Consider the following 13,908-nt stretch of genomic DNA (forward strand, 5'->3'; position numbering starts at 1 on the left):
ATTTGAAGAATCTATATGCATTTATCGTTGATGACGGTATTTTTGTTCATAGATTTCCTTGATGATGTTAACTTAATATTGCATTCATTTTCCTACTACCATATTTCTTTAAGTTTACAATTTTTATTTTCTAACAGAAATTTGTCAAAACCTAATATTTTCTCTTTTTTCAACAAATGTTATAAGGCTGTTGAAGACTCGATGGATATGGAGATTGATTTGTCCAATCTAGGAAATGTTAATACAATTTTTGCAGCGTTATTCAGGTAGGCTTAATATAAATGTTAGAACTTGTTTGCATAATTTAGTTACTTCCAGGTTCCTGCTTCTAAAATATATATCTTCAGGAAGCTCTAAATGGAACTGTTACAGTTAGACCCCTTCCTATTGGAAGTTTGGAACATCAGTTAGTGGAAAGGTGTGTACTTCCTGTCTATTCAATGCACCGTACACTTCCAGATATTTTCCCAAGTTCTCATCCATTTTGCTGCAGGTAGAAAAGCAACGTGCCCACTTCTTTGGTGTAACAATAAACGATGAACAAGCTGAGTCTGGGATTGTTGTTAGGGTAACTTCAACAGCACAAAGCAAATTCAAGGTGCATTCTCTGTGAAATTTCTCTTTGAACTGAATGTCTTCTTTTCAAAATATAGTTTAGTTGTTCGCTAACCCATAACATCTCCTCTCTGAAGCTCTTCTATTGTATGTTTCTATGTGCACGTCCGTTATGCATGCTCATGTATGCATATCTTCTAAGTGAGCATTATTTCAAAATCCTATATTAACTCAGTGTTTCTTGTGTAAAACTTTCAGTTACTTTACTTTGAACAGGACGTCAATGGTGGCTACGGTTTGGCCTTACAGGTATTAAGCACTTGTCTTTGATTCTTGTCATCGCCGTTGTTTTATTTGCTTATAATTTTTGTATTAAATGATTGACTTTAATTTCTAGTCGTCAAGACATGATTATTTTTATTGCATTTATTTGTTGAATGATGGTAGTTGCTATACCATTCTATTAGCTTGGGTGGAAACATGGAGTTACAAAAAAATAAAGTGGGAAGCCTAGAGGAAACCTCATGAATGATTTTTAAAGAAATTTCTACCTATTGGCAATGCTATCATTCAGTGCATGATCACGATGAGTTTGGTCATACATAAATATTATATATCTAAAATTTTTCTATTCTTGGTCATGTTGGTATTAATTCTCTGCTTTTGTAGGAAATATCTCACTTCAAGTTCTTGTTGTCAAGACGTGAAGTTTTATTACATCTATTTGTTGTTCAATAGTCGTGGCTATATCATTCTATTAATATAGGTGGAAACATATAGTTAAAAAAATCATAAAGTGAGAAGGCTAGTGAAAACCTTATGAATGATTTTTAAAGAAATTTCTAGCTATTGGCGATTCTAACAATCAGTGCATGATCGTGATGATTTAAGTTTTGTCTGATTGATATATATATATCTGAAAATTTTCTATTTGTGGTCAGGTTGGAATTTGAGAAAACTTAAAATTAGTGGTCCTAGAGTCCTCTTTCACCCTTAAAAGGCCACCTTTGTTTTCTTTTTTTTCCCTATCCACCCTTAGTATTTCATGTGTGATCTACTACAGTGAATTATTTAGACATGCTGCTAATATTTAAACAACTTCTGTCGAAGGTCAAATTTGTCATCTTGGCTGTAAATAATAGTTGTTAGCAGTTGGATCGGTGGTCATGATAGTTCAATCTCTTGTTTTATTGACTACCTAATTCTCAGAAAATAAAATTTCAGACTTGCAAAATTCTGAAGTGTTGTTATTTTCTTTTTATATTATATTCATCAGTTACTTGTATATGATATCAATGATAACACTGGTATTATGTATTTATTCATGCCATTATTTTCTCTGAATTGGCTGGTATTCTTGACCTGTGTTGCTCTTGTTTTTCATTTTCCTTGAAATATATATATCTAAGACCTGTGTCAACAGATATTCGGACACTAGTGTGTGGATATTACCTTTTGAAGACCCTCCAAATATAAAAATAAAAATTTTAAACTTGTGTTGGACACATTATTTTCTTTGAAGATGACCCGACATCTATTAATGTGAGGTCAGCCATCAAGCTATCCACCGATAAAGTCATATTTTGGAACTTAGATAGGAACCAAGCTGCCATTTTGTATCTAATTAAAAAACATAGAAAAACAATATCTAACAACAACAACAACAACAAAACCCTATTCCCATATGCAATGGGGTAAGGGGAAGGTGGGGTGGTAGGCTGCCCCCAACGCCAGGTTGAGAGCAGCTTCCGTGGAAGACCTCCAGCAGTAAGAAAATTAAAAATAAAGATAAAATATAATGCATAGATAAATAAGTCAATAAATACATAGTTGAAATAGTTGAACAATTTTCATACGCTGTCTTCATATGTGCGTCTGTAATTTGAAGTAATCCCTGCGTGAAAATCTCTGCTTATAGACAGAAACGTAAGTCCCGGCTAAATTTAAAAGAGGAAACATGAAGAGAAGGATAAACAGAAGTCAGCGATAGCAAGCTGCGATAAAGAATAAAGTTAAAATGGTTAAAACCTAAACTAAGGTAACACTACTCCGCCACCCTAATTCTAAGCCTACATAAATTCCAATGACAGAAACATATAAAAAGTAGAATTCATGGAAATTACTACAAAAGCATTAAAAAAGAAGACTGAGATGCCCACACTACTCAGCTACCCTGGTCTTAAGTCTCCATACTTTCCTATCGGATGTCATGTCCTCGGTAAGGGCTAAATCCTTCAAATCAGATCTCAAGCAGTCTACCCACTTCCTCCTTGGTCGTCCTCTCCTTCTGGCACCGTCGACTGTTATCGACTCTACCCTCCTGACCGCATCCGACGGTTGTCGCCTAAGAACATGCCCAAATCACCGTAGTCTTCCCTTCCTCAATTTTTCGGATACAGGCACCACCCCCAAAGACAATTTCATTTCTCATCTTCCAAATTGACCAGAATATTGCCCCTGGAATAAAAGTCCAAACAGTCGAGTATGGCACCAGCTCAAACGAGGTTGCAATTAATGAAGCAAGACTTTTTGGGACAACAAAAGAAATATTCCACATCATCAAGAAGCTCATCCATATCCCCATGATACATTACATGACACAAACTAGTGGTAAACAGTTTCAGGATACATGCCACACAACAGATAATATTAGACCACGATTCCAAGTACCTTTTTCTTAATTAACTTCGTTTTAACTGCCAAATTTTTATTTACCACATGCCACACGAAATATTCCACCCGGGGTGGAGCAACCCCTAGTCAAACACTCCTCGATCAAGAAAAACTGACAATCGACTTATCAAACATTTGTCGAACGTAAGACTTCATTGAAAAACTTCCATCCCCTTTCCCTTTCCAAACATAGTTATCCTCCAACCCATTCGAGGAATGTAAATTACTTAACAAAGAATTAAGTTCAATTTATTATTCCATCTCCCATTCTGCAAGGTTTATTCTCATTTGGATATCCTAAAACCAACCAAAAGACACAATTCTTCCTAAAATCTACGATCATCCCATCCTTATTAGTCGATAGAATGAACAAGTGAGGAAAACGAAATTTCAGTGGAACACCATCCAACCAAGCATCGTGCCAGAACGAGATAGAATCACCATTGCCTACTCTGAGATTAAGGTTTCCCCTAAAATAGTACTCAAACTCGTCACTAGAAAAATAGTTTCTAAATATCCCTTTCCAAATCCAAGAAGCTCTTGATGAGACCAAATTATCCAAAGCAAAGGATCTTGGGTTTAGATTGTTAACACAACATATAACCTTCTTCCACAGTTTATTTCTCACTAACAAACTTGCACATCTGCTTCCACAAGAGAGCTCTATTCAAGAGGTCCAAATTAGTCATCCCAAGACCTCCAATCTCTTTCGATTTACACACCAAAGACCATTTCACCCAATGCATGCTCTTCCTCTCTTTCGAACCTCACCACAAAAAATCAACCATAATGGAATTCAACTTGTTCAACACACATGAAGGAATTTTGAACACAAACATAAAATAGATAGGCAAAGAACTAAGGACATATTTAATAAATACTACTCTCCTAATTAAGGACAAAGTCACAGATTTCCAGCCAACCAATTTCTTCTGAAACCTCAGAATGACAAGCTCCCACAACAACGTCGAGTTCCTCTTAGCTCTTAGAGAAAGTCTCAAATATTTCGAAGAAAACGACCCCACCGAGCATCCAATAATATGCGTCCATTCATTGAGGGTTTCTATTTCTAAATTAATCCTGTAGATCTTGCTCTTCACCAAATTCAAGTTCAACCCAGACATCATTTTAAAATATTAAGAACCCTATTGACATTCCTCAATTCCCCTATATAATCTTTACAAAATATTATTAGACCATCATCAAATTGTAGATATGACAGGATAATGGATCGCTCATGATAGCCAATCTCAAAACCTCGAAATAACCTAGAATCAACAACCTTTGATAATAATAAATTCAACAACTAGTCTGTTGAGTCAATCGAATTGATGAAATAGCCAATAGGGGTGAATTGGTAATTAAATTTTTTTATGGAAGCTTGAGAGAAAAATATAAAAATTGAACACAAGAATTTAGAGTGGTTCGACTTTATCAACCAAAGTTTACATCCACTACCTTAGCTAGCCACACTAAGGATTTCCACAAATTCACTAATTTGTATATACCTTTGAGGATAAGGTGTATCCTTATAACTCCCTTAAGAATTATATCTCAAATTCTTGAGACACTTTCTCAAAGAGAAAATTACTAATTGCAAACTAATAAAATCAGCACTAGGAATGTGTTTGCACAATTTAAGATCAAATAAGAACACTTGAGAAAGAATACAAATGAGTACAAAGAGTGTTCTTTGAAAGCAAAAGGAATATAGAAGAATGTTGATTTGATTTGCCTCAAATTTGTTGTTTTTGGCTTTCTCTTTTGTCTCTTATCCCTCAATCAATTCCAAACGTTTGAGTTATTGTGAGAGTGAATAGAGCTGTTGAGAGGTAGTTTCCCGCATTAAATGTTGTTAAGAAGATTGTAATATCGGGTACTCAGTTTCTCAGTATCGATACTCACTGAATTAAATACAAATATTTAACCATTGGGAAGCTATAGTATCGATACTGCCACAAAGGTATCAGTACTACTATATTCAGTAGTATCATTAGCTTAATTTGGTTGATTGATTTATGAAGATGTCATTTTTTCTTTGTTGAATTTGAAGCCTCAAGAAAAACGAAAGCTCCCCCCATCATGCTCATCTCAAATTCACATAGCATTAATTTAGCAAATTCTTGGCAAAGAATATCATTAGTAGAACAAAATATTATATCATCAACATAAATTTGAACTACTAATAAATCTTTGCCTTTACATTTTATAAACAAGGTAGTGCCAATCTTTCCTTTTGAAAAACCTTTTTCAATAAGAAAATTTAACAATCTTTCATACCAAGCTTTAGGAGCTTGTTTTAAACCATACAAAGCTTTTGTCGGTTTGAAAACATAATTTGGAAATTTTGAATCCTCAAAACAGGGAGATTATTCTACATACACTTCTTTTATAAAACTATTTAAAAATACACTTTTAACATCAATTTGAAATAAAGTAAATTCATGATAACATGCAAATGCTAATAACATGTTAATAGCCTCCATCCTAGATACGAGAGCATAAGTTTCATCAAATTCTATTCCCTATTCTTGAATGTACCCTTGAGCAACAAGTCTAGCATTTTTTCTCACTATATTACCACCTTCATCTACTTTATCCATAAATACCCATATAATACCTATAGTAGACTTATTACTAGGCTTTTTAACTAATGTCGACACTTGATTTCTCTTAAATTGATTTAACTCATCTTGCATAGCCATAATCCAATGTTAATCATTTAATGCTTCTTTGATATTCTTATGCTCTATGCATGAGATAAATGAAATATAATTATAAATATTTTTAAGAGAATATCTAGTGGTTACTCCTTTAGATGGATCACATAAAATTTCACCATCATTGACATAGTTGTACTCCACTATGTATGTGAATTCCCTTTCCTCTAGAGTTAGATTCTTGAAGACATCTTGAGTTTCTTCATTCTTTATTTCTTTTGATGATGATTCACCAACTTCATTTGGATTTAAGATACCTACATCATCATCAATACAAGAATCCTTCCTCAGAAGGGGATTATCATCGAAAACATGTATGGACTCTTCTACCATTAGAGTTTTTTTATATTAAAAGCTTGACAAGCTTTAGAATTTAAAGAGTAACCAAGAAAAATCCCTCTATCACTTTTTGCATCAAATTTATCAAGATTGTCTTTTACATTATTTAAAACAAAACTCTAGTATCCAAAAGGATGAAAATAACTAATGTTAGGCTTTTATTTTTGAAAAGTTCATATGAAGTTTTCTTTAAAATAGGCATAATCATTACTCTATTAATCACATAACGAGTGGTATTTGTGGTTTTCGTCCAAAAATATTTTGGCAAATTATTTTCACAAATCATTATCCTAGCCATTTATTCTAAAATTTTATTTTTCCTCTTAACAATTCCATTTTGTTGAAGGGTTCTAGGGTTGAAATTCCATCTGAATTACAAAAATACCAAACCTAAGATTTTCAAATTCGGTTCCATGAGAACTCCTAACACTTGAAATAGAGTAACCTTTTTTATTTTGGATTATTTTAGAGAAAGTGATGAAATTTTCTAAAGCTTCATCTTTTGTGCTTAAGAAAAAAACCCAAGTAAACCTAGAGTAGTCATTAACCAACACAAATGTATATTGTTTTCTACCCAAGCTAGTAGTTCTAATAGGCCTAAAAAGATCTATATGGATCAATTGTAATACTTTACTAGATGATACATCATTAATATGTTTAAAAGAAGTTCTTTTGTGTTTGCCTTTAGTACATACATCACAAATTTTATCAAGATCAAATTTTATATTAGGCAAACCTCTTACAAGATTGCTTTGAATAAGTTTTTATAAAACACTCATGCTAGCATGTCCAAGTTTCGTATGCCATAACCAATAATCATGCTCATCTTTAGCAGCTAAACATACATTAGACATGTTAATACTATTTAGATGCACCATGTAAATATTTCTAATTCTATGACCAATAAGCATAATCATATTAGGTGCAATGTTAACAATTTTACAACCATTTGACTCAAATAAGACATTGTATCAATTATCACATAATTGAATAATACTAAGAAGATTATGCTTTAACCTATTTGCATATAACATATTTCCAATAAGAACAGAAGAGTTGTTACCAATATAACCAATTCTTTCAATGTAACCTTTTGAGTTGTCACCAAATGTTACTACTTCTCCACTTTTAGCATTAAGCTTCAAGAATCGGTTCTTATCATCGGTCATGTGTCTTTAGCATCCACTATTAAGATACCATGAGTTTTAACTTTTGTTTTGTGTCTTGTAGCAATGCTCCTCCACTTACAAACATAAATTAAGTTTTGATTTTTTGTACTCAAATTCTTTTGGGTCCAAAGGCATTAGTTCCTAATAACCTAATCCCCCTAGGTATCCATTTTTCTAGGATATCATTGTATTTAGTAGTAATGAGTCCTTTAGGAACCCATAAGCTTTTAACAACTTTTCTATTTGAGGTTCTTTGGGGACCTCTATGATTGTATGTCTAAAACTATTTCTAACATAGTTGGATTTTGAATTTTGTCCTTTTCTAAACGATTTGTTTTAACTTTATTAAAAAAAGCTTTAAGATTATCAAGTTTCTTTTGATGATCATCATGAACCTTTGAAAGTAGGTTGTGCAAGTTATGATTTTTTTTTCAAACTCCTTTAGTTTGACTTGCATATCCTTGATCTTATTTTCAAGTTTATTGTTGGTCTTGGATAAGAGATCATTTTCATTTTTCAATTTTGAAATATTCTTCTTATGTTTTGAAAGTATGATCTCAAATTCGAGGCTAACTCATCATAAGCTTATTGCAACTCATCAAAGGAATATTTATATAATGTAGATGAGTTAGAGGTTACTTTAGATTCTCCCTCAATGGCCATGAGACACAAGTTGGCTACATTTTCCTCCTCTTCATTAGATGACTCGTCATCACTCCATGTAGCTATATGTGCCTAGTGTTTCTTCTTGGCACATTATAGAGTCATTCTTCTTGGATTCATTCTAGAAGCTTATTTTCTTTGGAATCTTCTTCCTTTGTTGAATTTCATGAATCTCTTGAATCTTTTTGGCAAACATTGTTATTTCTTCATCATCGTCTTCATCGTTTGAGTCATTATCTTCTTTGGTGGATTTGAGAGGAACACTAATATATTTTTTCATTTCCTTCTTTTTTTTTCATTTTTCTTTTCTTGATCTTTTTCTTCCTTCACCATCATTTCATGAGTAAGCAAGAATCCAATGAGCTCATCTAAGGTGAGAGTCTTTAGATTCTTTGCTTCAACTATTGTAGTCTTCTTGGATTGCCATGACTTGTGAAGACTATAAATAATCTTTCTAACGAGCTTCTCTTTAGGAATATTTTCTCTAAAGCCTTTGAGAACATTGTCAATAATCGAAAATTGACCGGTCATGGATTTAATGTCTTCATCTGATCTCATCTTGAAGTTTTCATAGTTATGATTAAGAAGATTAATTTTAGTTTCTCTTACCTCATTTGTTCATTCATGAGTAACTTCAAATTTATCCCATATCTCCTTGGCATTGGAATAAGATGACACTCTCCCATATTCATTGGGGCCAAGTGCACAAAATAAAATGTACATTACCTTTGCGTTAAGTTGGAATAATCTATTTTCTTCTTCATTCCACATATCCATTTCTCTAATTGAAGTATGGAGGCTTGTTGATGGGTTGAGAGTCACTAACAATGTCGAAATTTGATGTAGAGGCCATGGATGATTTAGATGACGATTGAACTCCTTTAAGATCTTCTCAAGAGGTGGTTAAACCTTTCAATGAGTCTATCTCTGATATCAATTGTTGAGCAATCGAATGGATGAAATAGCCAAGAGGGGGTGTGAATTGGCAATTAAAAAATTGTGGAAGCTCGAGAGAAAAATATAAAAATTGAACACAAGAATTTAGAGTGGTTCAACTTTATCAACCAAAGTCTACGTCCACTACTTTAGCTATCCATATTAAGGATTTTCACAAATTCACTAATTTGTATCTATCTTTGAGGATAAGGTGTAACTTTATAACTCCCTTAAGAATTATACCCCAAATTCTTAAGACACTCTCAAAGAGAAAATTACAAATTGCAAACTTATAAAATCCTCACTAGAAATGGTTTGAACAATTCAAGAACAAATAATAACACTTGAAAAATGAGTACAAATGAGTACAAAGAGTGTTCTTTGAAAGCAAAAGGAATATAGAAGAATGTTGACTTGATTTGCCTCAAATTTATTGTTTTTGACTTTCTCTTTTGTCTCTTATCTTCACAAATGACTCGAGATCTTGTTTTTATACTCTCTCTATCAATTCCAAACGTTTGAGTTGTTGTGGGAGTGAATAGAGCCATTCGAATGTAGTTTCTCGCATTAAATGTTGTTTAGAAGCATGTAGTATCGGTACTCGGTCTCTAAGTATTGATACTCCCTACATTAAATACAAAAATTTAATCGTTGCGAAGCTATAGTATCGATATTGTCACAAGAGCTGTAAGACTCTTTCGATTATATTCTTCTCTTTCTCTAGAAATTGTTCTTGCGTTGTTTTCTTCCTATGGCAGAACAACCAGAAAATCTTTTCAAATCTAAAACCTCAGCCCTTGTATCATCCAACACTTCATCCTCTACAGAAAATACCTTCGATGTCTGCCTAACTAAATCTCAACTCGAAGCCCTACACAAGATACTTGAAATACCTACTGCTCATGGATCCTTGGCTATTCAAGGTACTGCTTTTAATATTACTTCGGATTCAACTAATAAATCCGCTTGGATCTTAGATTCAGGTGCTTCCGACTACATGACAGGTAACTCATCCCTGTTCCACATCTACATGCCCTATCACAATCAATCTCGTATCCGAATAGCTGATGGTTTATACTCGCATGTTGCTGGGACTGGGGCAGTTCAACTCACTGAAAAACTCTTTTGACAAAGTCTTACATGTCCCAAGTTTATCTTGCAATTTACTGTCAGTTAGTAAACTAATTGTGGATAATGATGCTTTTGTTGAATTTTCTGCTCGTGGTTGTGTTGTACAGGAACAGAAATTGGGGAAGATGATTGGCACTGCTAAGGTTTGATGATAGACTCTACATATGGATTAAAGACAATAAGAAAGGAAGTTTGGTGTTATCTGTTTCACATGAGGACATAATTATGCTGTGGCACCAAAGGCTAGGACACCCAAACCTCTTGTACATGAAGTATGTATTTCCATTGTTATTTCGAAAAAAAATCCAAATTCCCTAAAGTGTGAAATCTGCCAACTCTCAAAACATACTCGTGTTCCTTATACATTAAAACCTTACATCCAATCCAAACCTTTCTCCTTAATACACAGTGATCTATAGGGGGCTAGCTGAGTGAAAAATATTACGGGGGCTAGATGGTTTATAACATTTATTGATGACCATACTAGAGTTTGTTGGGTTTATCTCCTCAAAGTAAAGTCCGAAACACCCAAAGTATTACAAAATTTTCATTCAATGATTAGAACCCAATTCAATTCCACCATACAAACGCTCCGCACCTATAATGGAAGAGAGTACTTCAACTCGATTTTAAGTCCTTACCTTGCACTACAAGGCATAATACACCAAAGCTCCTGTCCAGACACACCACAACAAAATGGAATTTCGGAAAGGAAAAATCAGCACCTATTAAATGTTGCTCGAGCCCTAATGTTTACCACAAATACCCCAAAATACCTATGGGGAGAGGCTATTCTTACCGCATGCTACCTAATTAACCGAATGCCATACAAAGTCCTTAAATTTCAAACACCTCTAAATACCCTTCAAAAAGCTTACCCTCTTTTCCATGTTTATACCTTACTGGTTAAATTATTCGGGTGTAAAGCCTTTGTCCATAACCATCAACTCAACCTATCTAAACTTGACTCTCGTGCTCATACTTGTGTTTTTGTTGGCTACTCCCCTACGCAAAAAGGGTACAAATGTTACTAACCTACTTTGCATCGTACATTTGTTTCCCGAGATGTAACCTTCTTTGAAACAGAACCATATTTTTCAACAACTCATCTTCAGGGGGAGATTCTCAATGAAGATGAGAACCTCAATACCCTCCTTATTACTCCACCACCCGATTCTAATCTACCACAAAATTTTCATACAAATGACATCATCATAGTCCCCTCACAACAACCACCTAATGACATCCTCATAGTCTGCTCACAGCAGCCCTCTTCCCAGTAGCCCTCTTCCCAGCAGCATAATGATGATCCTAGTTTGCAGAAACATCAACAACTTGCTCCACAGCTTACTCTTGAAACTCAACAACTTTGTGCTCCTGAACTCCGGGTTTATTCAAAGCGCCATTACTCTCCTGAAACTGACATAGAAGTGCTAAATTCATCTACAACCGTGGACTGTTCTACAATAAAGGTAACCCCTGATTCTCCATCTATCGATCTCCCAATTGCTATTCGAAAAGGTGTAAGGACCTACACCCAACACCATATCTCTCGGTTTGTGTCTTATGGAAATCTATCCAAGTCATACAAAAACTTTGTGACAAATATTGACCATGTAAAAACTCCAAGGGATGTGAAGGAAGCTCTTGAATCACCCGAATAGAAATATGCTGTAATGGAAGAAATGAATGCTCTAAAAAACAATGGAACATGGGAAATCTCGGATCTTCCTGAAGGGAAAAAATAGTAGGTTGCAAATGGATTTTCACCACCAAATTCAAAACTGATGGAACTATTGACGGGCACAAGGCTCGACTTGTGGCAAAGGGATTCACTCAGACATATGGGCTCGACTATGATGAGACCTTTGCACCTGTTGCCAAACTTAATACTATTCGAGTTCTTCTATCACGTGCTGCAAATCTTGATTGGCCTTTGACTCAGTAGGATGTTAAAAATGCCTTCCTAAATGGTGAATTGGTCGAGGAAGTGTATATGGACTTTACACCAGGATTCGAAGAAGAAAAAGGTTGGGTATGCAGGTTAAAGAAATCACTATATGGGTTGAAACAGTCCCCAAGAGCTTGGTTTAGTCGATTTGCCAAGGCTATGACCAGCAGGGCATATACCCAAGGACAAGCTGACCATACCATGTTCTACAAACATTCAAAGGAAGGTAAATGCTCCATCCTTATAGTCTATGTTGACGATATCATTCTAACATGAGATTATTCGAATGAAATCAGATGCCTAAAAGAGTTCCTTAGCACTGAATTTGAGCTTAAGGACATGTGAAATCTAAAATACTTCATTGGAATGAAAATAGCAAGGTCTCGAACAGGTATCTCCATCTCTCAACGAAAATATGTTCTAGATTTACTGAAGGATACTGGCATGTTAGGTTGCAGACCTGCAGAGACTGCAATGGAATTCAATTTGAAACTTGGAAATAATGAAGATGGAGAGGAAGTAGACAGGGGGAGATATCAACGACTTATGGGAAAACTTATCTATCTATCCCATACTTGTCCTGACATTTCTTTCAGTGTGAGTATTATCAACCAATATATGCATAACCCAAGAAAGAAACATCTAGAGGTTGTCCATAGGGTGTTGAGATACTTGAAGGGAACCCCGGGTAAGGGCTTATACTTCAAGAAAACAAATAACCGATATGTAGGCATCTACACAGATGCTGATTGGGCAGGTTCGGTGAATGATAGAAGGTCTACAAGCGGTTACTGCAGTTACGTGTGGGGTAACCTTGTGACGTGGAGAAGTAAAAAACAATCTGTTGTAGCCTGCAGTAGTGTTGAAGCTGAATATCGAGTTGTGTCACATGGTATATGCGAGGGAATTTGGATACAACGACTAATGAGGGAATTAAAAATGCCTCACACCAGACCTATGAAACTGTACTGTGACAATCAGGCAGCAGTGAGCATAGCATACAATCCGGTTCACCATGATCGTACCAAACATGTAGAAATATATCACCATTTTATCAAAGAAAAGATCGAATCAGGGGAAGTATGCATAAGCTACCTACCAACTAAACAACAAATTGCAGACCTGTTTACTAAGAGCCTAAACAAGGACATGTTTGAAGATCTCACTAGCAAGTTGGGTTTGATGAACATCTATACACCAACTTGAGGGGGAGTGTTGGAATTCCTAGAATCAAGGAACAATATCTTTTTTCTTAATTCTAGGAGTTTGTCTTATGTAAATAGTCAACTAATCTAATTCCCTGATCTTAGGAATTATTTCCTAACTTAGAGTAGTTATTCCTTATAAATTGTAATTTACGTTTAGAGCAATAAAGTAAGAATTTCATTTCTTCTCACATTTGTTCACTACCATATTCAGTAGTATCGATATTGTATATAGTACCGATACCATTTTAGTATACTGGAATTTTAACGGATTCAAAACCTAAAAGTAGTATCGATACCACCACTGAGAGTATCAGTACTACTATACTAAGTAGTATCGATATTGTATATAGTATCAGTACTATTTTAGTATTATGTTTTGACAGTATCGGTATTGGCTTAGCAATATCGGTACTACTTCATCATTTTTGGCTTTAATATTGATATCTGTATCAATACTTTTTGAATAGTATCGGTACTATGCTTAAAAATTATTTTTAACTTGATTAAAGTTTGAAACCCTTAGTAAAAAATATTTCAAAAATATTTTCAGTATAAGACTCAAT

General features: G+C 34.5%; 1 protein-coding gene and 1 long non-coding RNA gene across 2 annotated transcripts in view; both read left to right on the forward strand.

The window, feature by feature from the left end:
* Nucleotides 1-365: 365 nt before the first annotated feature.
* On the forward strand, nucleotides 366-943 carry LOC120139139. The gene is made up of 3 exons (XR_005517597.1): nucleotides 366-418; nucleotides 494-598; nucleotides 814-943. It is a non-coding gene; the product is annotated as an uncharacterized LOC120139139 (long non-coding RNA).
* A 1,224-nt stretch (nucleotides 944-2,167) lies between these two features.
* Nucleotides 2,168-13,908, forward strand: part of LOC120139145 — a 32,849-nt gene continuing 21,108 nt past the window's right edge. The window contains exons 1-2 of the mRNA XM_039154470.1: nucleotides 2,168-2,171; nucleotides 9,579-9,589. The gene's annotated coding sequence lies outside the window, so the exon portion shown is untranslated. The remainder of the gene's footprint in view (nucleotides 2,172-9,578; nucleotides 9,590-13,908) is intronic.

This window comes from Hibiscus syriacus, unplaced genomic scaffold (genome assembly GCF_006381635.1).
Source record: "Hibiscus syriacus cultivar Baekdansim isolate YM2019G1 unplaced genomic scaffold, ASM638163v2 tig00002237_pilon, whole genome shotgun sequence".
Classification (NCBI taxonomy): domain Eukaryota; kingdom Viridiplantae; phylum Streptophyta; class Magnoliopsida; order Malvales; family Malvaceae; genus Hibiscus; species Hibiscus syriacus.